The 14,211-nt window shown below is 39.7% G+C and overlaps 1 long non-coding RNA gene across 1 annotated transcript; it reads left to right on the plus strand.

Annotated features, from left to right (window-relative positions):
- The first annotated feature begins 10,203 nt into the window (after window positions 1-10,203).
- On the plus strand, window positions 10,204-13,773 carry LOC120323125. The gene is made up of 5 exons (XR_005563305.1): window positions 10,204-10,518; window positions 11,474-11,536; window positions 12,202-12,285; window positions 12,463-12,641; window positions 13,081-13,773. It is a non-coding gene; the product is annotated as an uncharacterized LOC120323125 (long non-coding RNA).
- Window positions 13,774-14,211: the final 438 nt, after the last annotated feature.

A 14,211-nucleotide genomic window follows, 5' to 3' on the forward strand; every position in this document is an offset into this window, starting at 1 on the left:
CACTGAAAAGCAGCAGCAGAGACAGCAGTGAACAGAGGCTATGGCTAAAAGCCAACAGATAAGAAGTGAACCAGAGAAGCAGCAGCAAACAGCATGCAACCAAAGAAGACGCAGAGTTGTCTGAGAGAGCCGAGAGAGCCAGCAGCAGAGAGAGAGGAAGTTGGGGTAAGAACTGAAATAAAACCCCATATCTCTTTGAGACCCCTCCTAGGAGGAGGGAGATGGACTCTGACTTGAGAGGAGTCGTAGAGTGCAACATGCACTGCAGAGAAGAGCTGAGAAGCTCAAAGCGTCCTGGAAAGCTGGACCAGGACGACCAAAGGAATGCGGGGAGGGTGACCTTGGCCCCCCCACTGCTTGAGACAGAGCACAGGAGCTCTGGTAGAACTCTTGAGGCAAAGGCCTTCAACTGAAAGCCACCCGAGATGTTCTGACTCAGGGGTGAATCCCCTGAGGAAGGGACCTTCATGGGGGTCTTACACCCCATGACATGACTGTGGTGAAGCAAGTTTTGTCCCTGCTGGCAGTCCACGGGTGAGACCTTCGCTTGGAGTCGAAGGACGAGAGGGGTGAAAGAAGACCCCCTTGTGTGTACTGGCAGAGATCCAGCTACAGATGTGTCCTAGTTAGGACAGCTGAGATCAGTTCATCATGGTATGGGTGTAACCCAAAACTGTATATTCTATAGCCTTCCATGCCATTTCCCAGAAACTGTTGTGAATAGACTATTTGCACCCTCTGCCCATAGAGCCTGACTCCTCAGGCTATAAACTAGTGTTAAGAGGCCTGTGAGATAGGAGGATGCTCTTGTCCTCACACCCTTTGTGGAACTCCCCGCCCTGAGGGAAGTACTGAACATTCCTGCCTGAACTGGAGGGTATATAATCTTGGAGTTTTGGAACATTTTTAACCACTCTGTGGGATCCAGAGAAAGACTGCAACAGCTTTTTCCCCAGCATCTCACTGCAATCACCACTTTTGACCAGACTGCAACAGCTCTCCCACCAGCAGGTTCTTCCCCTCTCCCTTTACTTTGGACTCAAGCGGGGCCCAAGGAACACCACTTTGTTCATGCCCCAGGGTACTGGGTTATACATTTCGGTTTTGTGGGATAAGACCAATTGTTTGTTTGTATGATTGTACTTACTGTATTATTTTAGTAAATTGTTATTCTGACTTATAATCTCTCCTTTGAGTTGAGTTCATTTCCCCTGCTGGTTAACTCTTAAACCAGCACAAGATGCTACATGGAAGAAGAGTGAAACAGAGAGACTGCTGCCCTAGAGAAACTGCTGCTCTGAGAGTGGAAAGAGACCTTTTCCTTCTTCCCTCCTGGACTTTTATTTGGAGGGGAGAAGAGACTTGATCCATTTTAAATACTTATGTCATGGTAGAGATAATTAAGATTGTATATAATGTATTGTAGTATTTATTTGTACAGTCATTGTAATTTATTCCCTTTCCCCCATTTTGAGTCTCGTGTGGTGTCTGGAAACCGTCTCACACTGGGTTGAGATGTGGGAGGGGGCTTGGACTAGGGAATTGGATTTTTGGAGCTCTCAAACCATGACACTGCCCCATCCTAGAAGTGTTCAAGGCCAGGCTGGGTGGAGCTCTGAGCAATAAAGTCTAGTGAAAGGTGTCCGTATCCACAGCAAGGATGCTGAAATTAGATCTTTCAGTCCCTTCCAATCCAGGCAATTCTATGATTCTGTGATTCCATGGCTGAACTGTAAGGCACACAGAAAGGGGAGAGCCACTCCCAAGGCCCTCTCCCAGCACATATCAACCTGTCTGATACAATCTCTTCTGGCTTCAGTAACATTATTCTAAATTTATACTATTAAAAAAGAAAAAATAGTCCCTCAGACTTCCTGGAAAGACAAAAGTACTTCTCAAAATAGATTTCAAGGGAATGCTTAATTACTATGTACTAAGGCATGAGTAATCTCATAGTTTAATTACTCTGCTTACGCCACGTGATATAGCGCAATGATACAATTCATGTCAGGATTAAATGCTTGGTTTGATAGAGAAGGGTTTTTTATTGGAATTACTTTGGAACCAAACATTTTCCTTGTACAGCTAAATGGCAAGAGATAAACGAAGGCTGAGTGCTTTACCTCAGTCCAAAATGAAACTAGTTTATCTCATAGAGTAAACAGAATCTAATTTGAAGCTCATTTCTTTGCTTCATGTTGAAACATAGTAAGCTGGCTATATGGCCTGAGTAATTTTATTTTGTGTTATTAAACTGAAGCTATTATAGTCAGCTAGTAGTCACTCAGCAATAGAGACATTCCTCCATGCCATTATGTTTGGATTTAGCTTTTCTGACCTTTATAGGCTATATAACAGAGAGAAAGCTTGAGAGACATATCTTATTGTGTCAGACAATATATACAGTAAAGACAAGCTGCAAAGAGCCATGGTTTCATAGCATAAATCTCTTTTGCCTCAGCCAGGTTGGAAGTGCTCTGTAATTCACAGGAACAACCTTTAATTTACTGTTTTCCCTGGATACCACTGAGGGCTGGTAGGAGGGAAAAGACTCATTACAAAGGGTATCTTTTCTCTATTGAAGAACAAAGGATGCCAAGGATTGGTTATCACTTCTCAATTGCTTATCACTTCTCAATTGCTTATCATCTTGAAAACTATGCTTGAATCTCCTTGTAAATAATAGTTTAAGGATATGCTAGTAACTTCTTTAATTTTGTAGTAGGAATAAAACAAAATCAGAGACTTGGTTAAATTGTTTTAAAGTGCTAGAGCTTGTTTTAATATCAGAAAGCTTGGATGATATTCCCTGACAAGATAAAATGCCTCATTCTGCTCAGGTTCTGAGGTCCCTCTATAAGCTACAAACAAAATTTTGCAGGATAAAAGATAATTTTCAAGGCTTTGTCACAGGTCTTGGGAATTTTATTTGTTTTCTTTGTTTGCACTTTGAAAGAGTTGCTTATACTTCTCAGATGGAAAGAAGGAAGGCAAAATGCAAAAGTATCACATATAGAGAAAATGAGAGGAATAGAAACTGCAAGGTTTTTTCTATGTCAAAGAAAAATATTATTCACTTTATATTTACTTGCTCTTCTGCTTTGGTAAATTTCTTGCTTTGAGTGGACCGGTGCATTTTACATGTTTTGGTAGATGGAGATGTGGCTGCCAGTCCCAAACTCCCATGCTTCTCAATGCCATTAGGTAGTGAATATCAGTAGTGTTTATGGTTACTTCAGTTACTGTAGGTTCCATAGGCTCTATTGAAAGAAACACACAACCACAATAGAGAAATTTGCGCAACATGAAGAAAGACAGCAGCAGTTGAAGTCATACTGCTTAGAACCATGACTTCTGATTTCCCACAGCACTGTGAACTTCTTTGAACAGAAAGTCATGTCTGAGTTCTTAAGAAGAAAGGATTTTCCTAAAAAATGCTTAGCGTGGTGTTTCAGGAGCATTTTGGGAGTTCCCAGAGTGTTGCAGATAACACACACTTGAAGAAAAGCATCAAATAGTGTGTCTGTGATCCCTAAGTCATCTGAAAAGGACATTAGAATTGGACTGGAGTGTACAGAACAGAGAGAAGTGAAATAGCTAGCAATATCTGAGACAGTCTTGCTCTGATCTTCCTTTTACATGTAAGAAGTGTAACCTCAAAATCACTGTATTTTTTCTGTTATTAAAGGAGTTTCCTTTTTATTAAAAAATATAGAGACAATTCACTGAGCACTTTAGAAGATAAAGTCTTTTAAAAATTACTTGAATTTGAAGATCTGAAATACAAACTTTTGAAATTTCTCTCCTTTAAGTTAGTAATGTGTTAGGATTTCCCTATTACTGTACAAACATGGTTCACAGTTAGTAGAGTTAACAAATCTTTTGTTTTATACACAGTTGATGATATTTTTATCCCAATAGTTGAAAATTCCATTTTAATATATGTAATTGTTTTTATTTGAATAAAATTTAATTTCGGTCTATTTAAACAATATTTAATTTAATTGTAATATCCAGTCTTTCAATTACTGATTGTATTGGAAGGAGTTGTTGAACCACCACCCTGCTTCTTAGTTCTTTTGTCTTTGTGAAAATTTTATTAATGTGACCTTACTACAACTTTTAACACTACTGTCATTATAACTGTCACTAGATATAATGGCAGGGGATTTAAGTCCAATTTCACTTTGATACTTCAAAGATTCATAAGGTAACTTGCTTTTGCTATAATTATATGAAAATGGAGAACTGCACATGGTATGAACAATAGTTTGAGGTTGTAACATGTTTTAACTGACAAACGGGTACTGAGGCGATGTTTTCCAAATTAGGGTGCTTATACTTTTTCATAAACAGAAAATACAAGGTATTTAACTACCAAACCATGGTTATTATTGTTGCTGTTATTATTATTATTTAGAAGATTCTTGCACAATGAGAGAAATTACTTGTGGGCTGGCACGTGCTACCATTGTTTACCAGGCTTTGAATGATATGGGTAACATGTCCAGGCCTTATAGAAGTATTGTCTGACTTTCACAGTACTTTTTTCCAACGGATTAAAAAATTCAGGGGCAGATGCTGTATCACACAACCTCATCTTTGTTCCTCTTCGAAGGACTTGAAAGTGATAACAGGTTTTGTTGAGTCATGATAGCTGCTGCTTATAGTCATCACAGAATAATAGAATCACTTCGGTTGGAAAAGACTCCTAAGATCACCAAGTCCCATTATTAACCCAGCACTGCCAAGTCCACCACTACACCATGTCCCTCAGCACCACATCTATGGGTCTTTTAAATACCCCCAGGGACACTAACTCAACCACTCCCCTGAACAGCCTGTTCCAGCACCTGACAATCCTTTTGGTGAAGAAATTTTTCCTAGTAGTCAGTCTAATCCTTCCCTGTCATGCAAGCAGGTTAAATACACACCCTTCTTGTTGCTATCAGTGGCATAGGGAGTCAAAGGAGTCATTCATCCCATGATGCCGTCCTGAGGAAGTGGGGAGATGGCTCCTATATGACATGTGCTAGCTCTTTGAGCTGCCTGTGCCTTTTATACCTCGCAGTGCTAGGACATAAGGTTTCTCTCTTGCTCTTTAAGCACATTACTGTTTTTCTGATGTATTTTTCTGTTGAGGGCAATGTTATCTAAGCCGATGTCTGAATAGTGTATTTCATTGTCCCAGGACATAGAGTTTGGTAGGCAGGCATCGAGTAATGGTGGAGACAGGAGAGGGGGCTGTTTTGAAGGCATGGGGTAGAGAGAAGATTTGCATTTCTCTGGGAAATGTCAGTTTTAAGTTGGTATGTATCAGCATGAGTGTGCTGGTCTGTGTTAGTACGATGTCACAGCGTCATCCTATCTTGTATCACTGACATGTTGTTATGGTAATATATTTAAGTAAGTGGATAAAATTAGAGCTGCCATTAGTAGCAACCTGGGATTGCCTGGATTTTAATTTTTAAAATATTTTTAATGTATGCCATTGTCACAGTTTGAGACCCCCAAAAATCCAATTTCTAATTTCCAAGCCCCCCTCCACCAATTTGCTTCAGTGTGAGAGGGTTTTCCAGACATAACACAACTCAGTATGGGGGGAAGGGAATTATATTACAATTTACTACTTACACAAATAAATACTATAATACATTATATACAACAATTCTAATTATCTCTGCTATGGTAAAGCAATATAATTACATTAAATCAAGTCCCTCCTTTTCCTCCAATAAAAGTTCAGAAAGAAAGGAAAAGAATCACTTTCAAGGCAGCACAATCTTTTCCTAGCAGCAGGTTTACTCCGTCGTAGCTGGAAAATCTCTCTCTCTCTTCATTACAATGCAGGGGTTCTTCACCCCCTGGCCCTTCGGCTCCAGCCGAAGATCTCTCTCCCGTGAACTGTGATAGCAGGGACAGGCTCGCCTCACCACGTCATATCACAAAGTGCAGGGCATGTTCGTGAAAGTCCCTTCCTCAGAGGATTCAAGCTCCTCCTGAGTCAGAACATTTAGGGCAGCTCTCAGTTCAGTCTTTGCCCCAAGTGCTCTATCAGAGCTCCTTTGCTCCATCTCAAACTGCCAGAATGGCAAAAGGGGGAAAGGAAAGCCTCTTTCCCCCCTGCATTTCTCCTGGCCGTCCCAGTCCAGCTCCAGGACATCTCTGAACTTCTCAGCTTCTCCCTCTGGTGCTGCTGCATTTCAAGACTCCTTTCAAGTGGAAGTCCACCCCCTCCTTCCAAGAAGGGGTTTCCAAAGGTTTGGGGAAATAAAGCCAAGTCTCACCCCCAAACAGCCTCTGCTGAGCTTGATCCTCTTTCTTGCCGTTGGACAACTCTGCATCTCTCAGCTTGGTTCCATGCCATCTCTGCTGGTTGTTATCTCTTTTGGCTCTTGGCCACAGTTCTCTGTTTAGTGCTGCTCCGCCGCTGCTTTCATTGTCTCTGGCTCTCTGCTCCCAGCGAGGAAAGTCCCTCAGGTTTTAGCCACAGTACTCGGCCCACTTTAACACTGTTCCAAGTTTCTGCAGCCCCCAGCTGGGGCTGGGGGGGCCTTGGCCCCCATCGGGGCTCCTGGCCTCTCTCTCCTCGTGGCCTAAAACATGGCTACTTCTCTTCCAACTACATCATCTTCTCCCTTCTTTTCCGGTCTGGTGTGGTATGTTTTAATTTTGCAGGGGCGCTGATTGGGTCAACACCAAGAACACCACCCCCCTGGAGTTAACAACTTTCCAACTCCAGAGGAAAACCCTTTTTAACCCAGGACAGTCATGCAGTTTATTATTCCTCCTACATATGACATTAAAAGTAATGAATAAAATTTTATTATCAGTAATATGGTTCTATGTTGCTCTGTCATAAATTGCTATGTTGTTGCAATATTGAGGATTTGTTTAAAAAGTAAAATTCTATTACTACATTTTAAAATCATAGTAAGTGTATCTATACAAATAAATGACATTTCTTAATGATAAAGCATCTTATGAATGAGTCTCAATTCTTGTTTACTTCTATTATAATAGAATCCTTCATTTTTTTTAATAATAGGGACCAAGAACTGTAGAGATTCCAGAGGTTATTATCTTTCATTGAAAGCTGTATATATGAGTAAAGAATACTAATAAATGAAAGTTTCTAAGTTTTTAAGCTGAGTAAGCTTTCTAGGTAGGAAAAGACAAAATCTATAAATTGATCAGTATCTTAATGTTTCTCTCATGTGCTGGATTCTGTAATGGTAATAAATTTCTATGTGGTAGGCACACATATATGAGCCTCATATTAAAGATGTAGCCTCATAATCACTGCACATATGATGTCAGATGCAGGTCCATTAGAGCTTCTTTGGGCATCCACTCCAGGGAAAAATATACACAGCTGGATGCAGTACAGTGTCATAGCTGCCCTCCTGTCCTGACTCCCTGTGTACCAGACTCATATGGCTGAAGGATCTGTGGTCCTTTGACTCGCTTTCTCTACTCTGTTGGGCTCTAGTAGAGACAGAGGCTGCCCTGCTGTGAAAAGAATACAAGAACCAAAGATGCTGCTGCAATGAAATGTGAAATGGAAACAACTAGGTGAGATCCATGCATATTAAGTCAGCTTTAACGCATCTGAATCTATTGTAAGGAAAAGAATATAAGTCCTTACAATGTAATCCCCATACTGTTCCTTAGCCAGAAACCTTTTTTTTTTTACTGCTCACTAACTGTGGGTTTGATGCATGCAGATGTTTTAAAAATGTGCAGGCATATCTGAGTCTGCAATTAATGGCCATATAGATTATGACAGAAATTTTCCATGGAACATCTAGTCAAATAAATAGTATTACATTCACTGTATGTTTTTTCTGCTAATAAAAGATGCCTATTTTTATCTAATAGTGCTCCTGCCTTATGTTGTTGTTGGCTTTAGAGGCTTCAACAAAAAAAAAAATAATAAAAATTTAAATTCAGATCCCTATAGAAAGCTTGCTATTACCCTAGGAGATCTGACATGAGGGCTTGTGGTGTAAAGTGTGATCCTCAAGACAAAAGATTTAGTTTGCTCCTGATCTTTTCTTAAAATCTAGCTTGACTCAATTGGCAGATTGTATTACATTAGAGATAATTCTTGGCCAAGTTTCAGAACTCTTATATGATGTCTGCAGAAATAAGAGCAGTAAGCCTTCAGTTTATGGCACTGCATGTTCTTTTCCGTAATATGTGTTTGCATTTACATATTTCTGATCTACAGTTTTTCAGGCCACATTATGAGGGTGGAAAATGCATGTCAAACTATTAAAGACTTTGTTTTATTGATTCATTTTTCAATCTGCTCCTAATCCTGCTCAAACACACTGATAACTGGACTCTACACCTGACCCTTCCAGAAGTGGTAGAGCCTCTCTCCAGTTCTGCAAATGATAAATATGTAAAACCTGCCACAATATAGATTTTAATTGCAAATGCCACCTTTTGCAGGTTTTTAGTTTAGGTTTAGTAAGAAGGTGACTCAGAATCTCTGCCATCACCTGAAGTCCAACACTTGTATGAAATGAGTTGGTGACCTCATGATGTGCTAGCCCTGATCAGTGATGTGAATGGCTAAGATTCCCAAGCTGGCCTAAACATGCTTACTTTGGGACTAATTGCCCTGTTTTTTAGTGAATTGCTAAGGATTCTCTGTGTTAGGTTCCATTACACTCTTAAGAATACACCTTTAGCACTCATGTAAACACGCTGTTACTACTCTAACTAAATTCAGGAAGAAACTTTCAGACGGTGATAGTCCCAGACTAGATACTGTAAAGAAAATTACCTCAGCAAAAACCAGCACAGAGGCAAGCTTATTTGTGGAAGTCTGAAGTAAAACATGAAAAAAACTGACAATGTTAGCAGCCCTGTTGTTAGGAACACCCAAAACATTAAGAAAGTAGGGATAGAGGATTGCATCAGAACATCAGAAGACGCAGCTGAAATTATTTAACTCACCTTTGGTAACATAAAACGGACTTGCATATTGCAGCCTGGATTTTCTGCTTTCTCTTTAGGTTAATGTGATAGGCATTCCACTATTAAACTAAGCATATAAAAGTCAGTGTTTCATAGATTTTTCATTTCTATGGAGGGGTAGTGAAATCTTTGTTGAGAAGTGATCTTGGGCTTTAAAAAACAGGTTTTGATGTTATAAGGGTAGTTTAAATGACATATAACCTATTTCCTCATGTTAAATTATGTATCTATGCAAGCAAATATTTTTAAATAACTGACAACATTTACACCATACTAAGTAATGCAGAAAGTCATTGAGATTTTGAATATAGAGGTTGCAAATAACTTATTTTTATATAAACAATATAGTCCTGTTCTAACAAAAAATGCAGTTAGATTGCAACTCACATTATTAATGCAATTGAGACAGTTAAAAGAAATACCCATTCAAGCTTGACATCAGATATAAAAATCACTGCATTATTTGAAAGTCTAATGTTATCCTCTATAGGTTTTTTTATGTACGGATGCTAATGTTAGCTTATATTCAACAAGATGGCACTGAGAGCCTCATAAATATGCCAGTTCATTTAATTGTTGTTTTAAACAACTGCTGTCCAAAATCTCTAGTAGATTTTTAAATTTTATTTCTCTGATAAAAGCCATAAAAAAGACAAATACAAAAAAGCCATCTAGAAGAAACTCACTGCCACTGTTACCTGCAGTGCAAATTTCTTCCATGTTGAAAAGAAGATACTGTGAGGTTTTCAGTATGAATTCATCAGAGATTAACCATGGCTTTTGTCATATTCCTTGGCTATTCGTAGTTGTTAGGATGTAGAGTACTTTTCCTTGTGTCATAGTTTGAAATTGGCCCCCCTGAGAGGTTGGGAGGGCTCAGAGGTGATTGGGTGCCAGGACAGTGTTCCCTGGAGAGCCAATCACCACTCATGTTGTTCGCTTCTGCTCAAAATCATATATCACAGCACCGGAAGCTGTTGGCAAGTTCTGTCTTGGTTGTTTTGCTGTTGGTGTCTGCTGTGTGTAGGTGGACAAGGCCAGGGGGTGGCTGGGCTCCCTCTCTCCCCTCCGGGGGGAAGAGGGGAGCCCTGCAGCCCCCCTCACTCTGCCTAGGACAGAGTTAGAGACAGCATTGGAATGAGTGCGTGTTTGTGAGGGATGTGACTCACAAATGACTGGTAAGTGGGGGAGAGAGGGGCAGGCCCTGCGGCCAGGCCCTCTTCTTCTTCCCCCCCACCTTTGCAGCCAAGCTGTAGAGGAGGGCAGTGTTTTTCCCTCTCGCTGTTTAGTGAGAGTGGATGCGAGGCTCAGCATTGGAGCAGAGCCAAGTGGAGGAGGCTCGATTGCTAGGGAGAAAATTCCCAGGCAAGAACTGGAGACGGACCCCACAAGAGAGAGAGAGGGGCCCAGAGGATGTTTCTGCCATGAACTAAAATGAAGGACAACCAAAAACCCGAGGAGAAATCAACATTCTAGGACACAGACACTTGATAAGCTGAACTACACTGCAGCAGCCTACGAACTGAGGTATGAAGCAGAGAGAGAGAGATCGATCACAAAGCAGCAGAAGAGCAAGGACTCAAAGCTATCTTCTTGGACTTCATGAGGAGGAGAGACTGCAACAAACAACTAGAACTTGGTGAGGGGGGAGTGTTCAGGAGCCCAGAACACATATCAGCCTTAAAGGCTGCTCCTGGACTAAAGTAGTTAAAGGAAGGGGCTTGAAAGGACTGACTGATAGAAATGTAGTATATATATAGTTGCCTTTAGTTTGTCTAGTATTTATTTGTGTAAATAAATGTATATACTTCCCCCTTCCCCTACAGAAGCCTCTAGCCTGAAAGTTTCTCTACGGTGTTAAGATAATTGTGGGAAGCGGTGGGGGAAGCCTGGAAATTGGATTTTAGATTTCTAATGTGGCTCAAACTGCCACACCTTGTTATAAAATTCACATGGACTGAGGTCAAGTAAAAATTTGAAACATATTTTGGTATAGCTCATACTTACTTCTTGTCTTTTGCTCCTCACAATGATATGTATTGTGTTTGAAAATATATGGATAGAATTTCAGATGTTGTTGCAACCTCCCAAAAATCCTCTAGTGGATTAAAAACAGGAAAGCATTTTGAAGCACTGTGGTAATGGGTGTAATTGAAACATCTAGACTGATTTGCTACCACAGGTTGTAAGCAAATGATGTATAAGCATACGGTAGGTTGCATATGTGTGAAGAGGAACTACTCCTGATGTTGTTTTGCAGGGTGGGAACCTTTACAAGACTCTAATGACAATGATGAAGAACACAATAAACGTTCTGCAGAGGCCCTTTCTGCTGCACTGTCAGCAGAATTCCATCTTTTCTCTAAACCAACAGAGAATTTCATTGCTAATACCTAATTAATACTCTTTTCCATTAGCTACTGGTCCACATATATCTCAAATCTAAAAACCATTCTCCAGCATTTCTCTCTTTCTTTTTCAGGGTCTGTGGCCTGCCCAAGTTCCAGAGAGGTATTTTTCCTAAAGGTTAGAGCCTCTGTTGCAAGTAAGGTTTGTGAAGATAAATTTTGATAGTAAAGCCAAATACCCAAATCTTTGTAGATATACTCCTCACAAATATTTCTCAATGTTTGAAGTAGCAAAGGATGAGATATGGAAAGCTCTGTTGCTGCCTGCAATTGCTGCTGCCACTTCAAGATGGGATTGATGGTTTCCTCTGCAACAGAGATTCAAAGCTGGGACAGGCACTGCAAGTCAAGCAGCTGCCTGCAGGGTTAGTTATGACCCTGCAGTGCAACCATGGCTACCTGACAAAACTGTTTCACTTGTGCAAGCCATTTATTTTATCCCCAGAGAAATAAAAATGTTGGAATAGGAAAATAACTTTGGATATGGAAATATTTTTTTATATCAATTGATGAATCTCATACAATTTTGACAGTAAGGGCAACAGTGTCAAAATAAGGTGTACTTTGGCAAAAATTAAGTTCATCAGTAGGTTTAGGAAGAACCACTACATTCAATGAAACATATGAAAAGTTAAACCTTTTACAAAGGTTTATTACTATGTGGTGTTCCACAGGATGCCCATCCTTCAGCAACCGGTAGTTTGCTGTCTTTTAAATGTCATGGTTTGCTTTCTGTTATATTCTTTTGGAAAGGAGTAGTAGCTGGATGCCTAGGTTTCTCTTCTTGGTCTCTGTTCTACAGGTACCTGAAATTCTTCAAAGACATTATCTCTATTGCTGGAAGCTCTGGCCTGGAAATTAAGCAATCATGGCTGCTATTTAGAAAGTAAGAAAGCATTACTGTGTGGGGAAGGAATTAAGAGTGTATATTCTAAGAGAGGAGCCTTGATTATTGGCTAATGTGTTATTTAAAGAAGAAAAAACTAAGTAGTAGAAATCTGAATTACATACAAAATGACAATCTCAGCAGCTCACTGTGTTATCCCTGTTTTCTTTCTCTAAGCAATCTGGTGGACTGGTCTGTGTGAGAAAAGAGGAATTCAGCATGAATATCTTTGTCTGCATCTACCCAGGGAAGAACTGAAATTATATTCTCTGATACTGAGACAAAAACTGCAATGCTGCATTCAAATTCATCCCAAATTGGTGTGAAAATACATGAGTTTCAATTTAGTGCCTCAGGTAAGCCTTTCCCATCTGGAGGAACCAATCCTGAAAATATGTATTGCCAGCTACCTTCACCTGGGGCACTCACCAGAGGCTATTTTCAGAATGTGTAATTCACTGGGGAATGTATTGAAAGAGTACATCAAATTGTTTCACTGGTAAGCAGAGGCCATTTACTGAAATCTGTTTGTGCTTTTAAATTTCTGTACCCTCTCTTTAGGCAGTTCATAATTTCTGGCCTGCAAGCGTGGTTTGTAGTAATGGAAACCAATGGAACTGAGTCTTGCTATTCAGTATGACTGCATTAGGTGGGCTATTCAGTTAGATACTTGAAAAAAGGCTAAATTGGTGTAAGGTAGACAGTTTCCTTCCTGTTTTGCTCTTTTGTTTGATAATAATCTTCCTGAAACATAGAATCATGACAAAACAGTTACCTTTTTTTTTTTTTGGTCAGATTTTTGCCTCATGAGAAAGCAAGCTGCAGAAAACTGACTGCCTATGGAATATTCAGCAGAGAGAGTAAGATAGTGTTGGAAGGGAGAGAATTTCTGTGGTGTCATTTGGGAAGGCTGCTAAAAAATAAAGTTCCACAAAAGTAGCATGTGAGAATTTGAGCAAAATAAGCTTTTCAAACTTACCAGGTTAGTGAAAAGAAAAAAGGCCAGAAAATCGACATTATTTAGCACTCCCTTTAGAGGGGCAGCATGCATCCAGTGTACAAATTTTTAACAGAAGAATCAGTAACCTCTGTCTTCCATCAGCATTATATCAACACACAATGTAATACTTTGAGAGCTGCTGGGAACTGGACTCCCAATACCTTGGACTGCATTTCATGGCTGCTGTAACCAGCTTTGTGTTTTCTTCTACAGGACTTGACATTCTCGGAAAGTCTCCACTTCTCCCTTGCTGTATACAATATCCATGGCCACTGCAGCACTCAAACTCTGTGTTTAAAGGCAGCACTTCTATTCTGATCAAAGTTTTTTGTGCTTCACTTTGTCACTTGAATTCTCATGTCAGTGGCAAAATGAAAACCCAGCCATTGACTTTGGTAAAAATCAAACACCTTGCATCATCTTCACAGTAGAACATCCTTAAAATAAAAGACCATTTTTAAAAACATAGCTTCTGACTATATGTTTTAGATGACTTTATTCTTGTCCCTTGTTTACTTGTGTTTTTTTTTTTTATAAAGTGTGCACTTTCTGTCCACAAGTAAATGAAAGATTTTATATTTTTTAACAACTTCGTGTTTTGTTTAAAACTTCCATTACAGTTTCTTGAAAATCATCCCTGTTTAGGCAGGCAGCAAGGTATGCCTGGCATCAGTTATTAAGATGATGATGCTTACATTTTCCCTTTTGCTCCAGTATGTCTAAAAGCTTTAGCTGTGTAAGTCCAAATTGCTAAATTTAAATATTATGAGTGCCATGATTTTGGGCAGAGTTTTTAGAAAGATATATTCCCTTTGTGTGTATGTGTGTGTGCTTTCCTTTCTCCAAATTTCAGAATTATTTTATAATTCTTGACTCCTATTTATTTCTACCAGGCTTCTCCTCCCTTTCTCTTCAGTTTTTGTAGT

The sequence above is a fragment of the Pipra filicauda genome, unplaced genomic scaffold (assembly GCF_003945595.2).
Source record: "Pipra filicauda isolate LSUMZ 115617 unplaced genomic scaffold, ASM394559v2 scaffold108_size2327098_pilon, whole genome shotgun sequence".
Classification (NCBI taxonomy): domain Eukaryota; kingdom Metazoa; phylum Chordata; class Aves; order Passeriformes; family Pipridae; genus Pipra; species Pipra filicauda.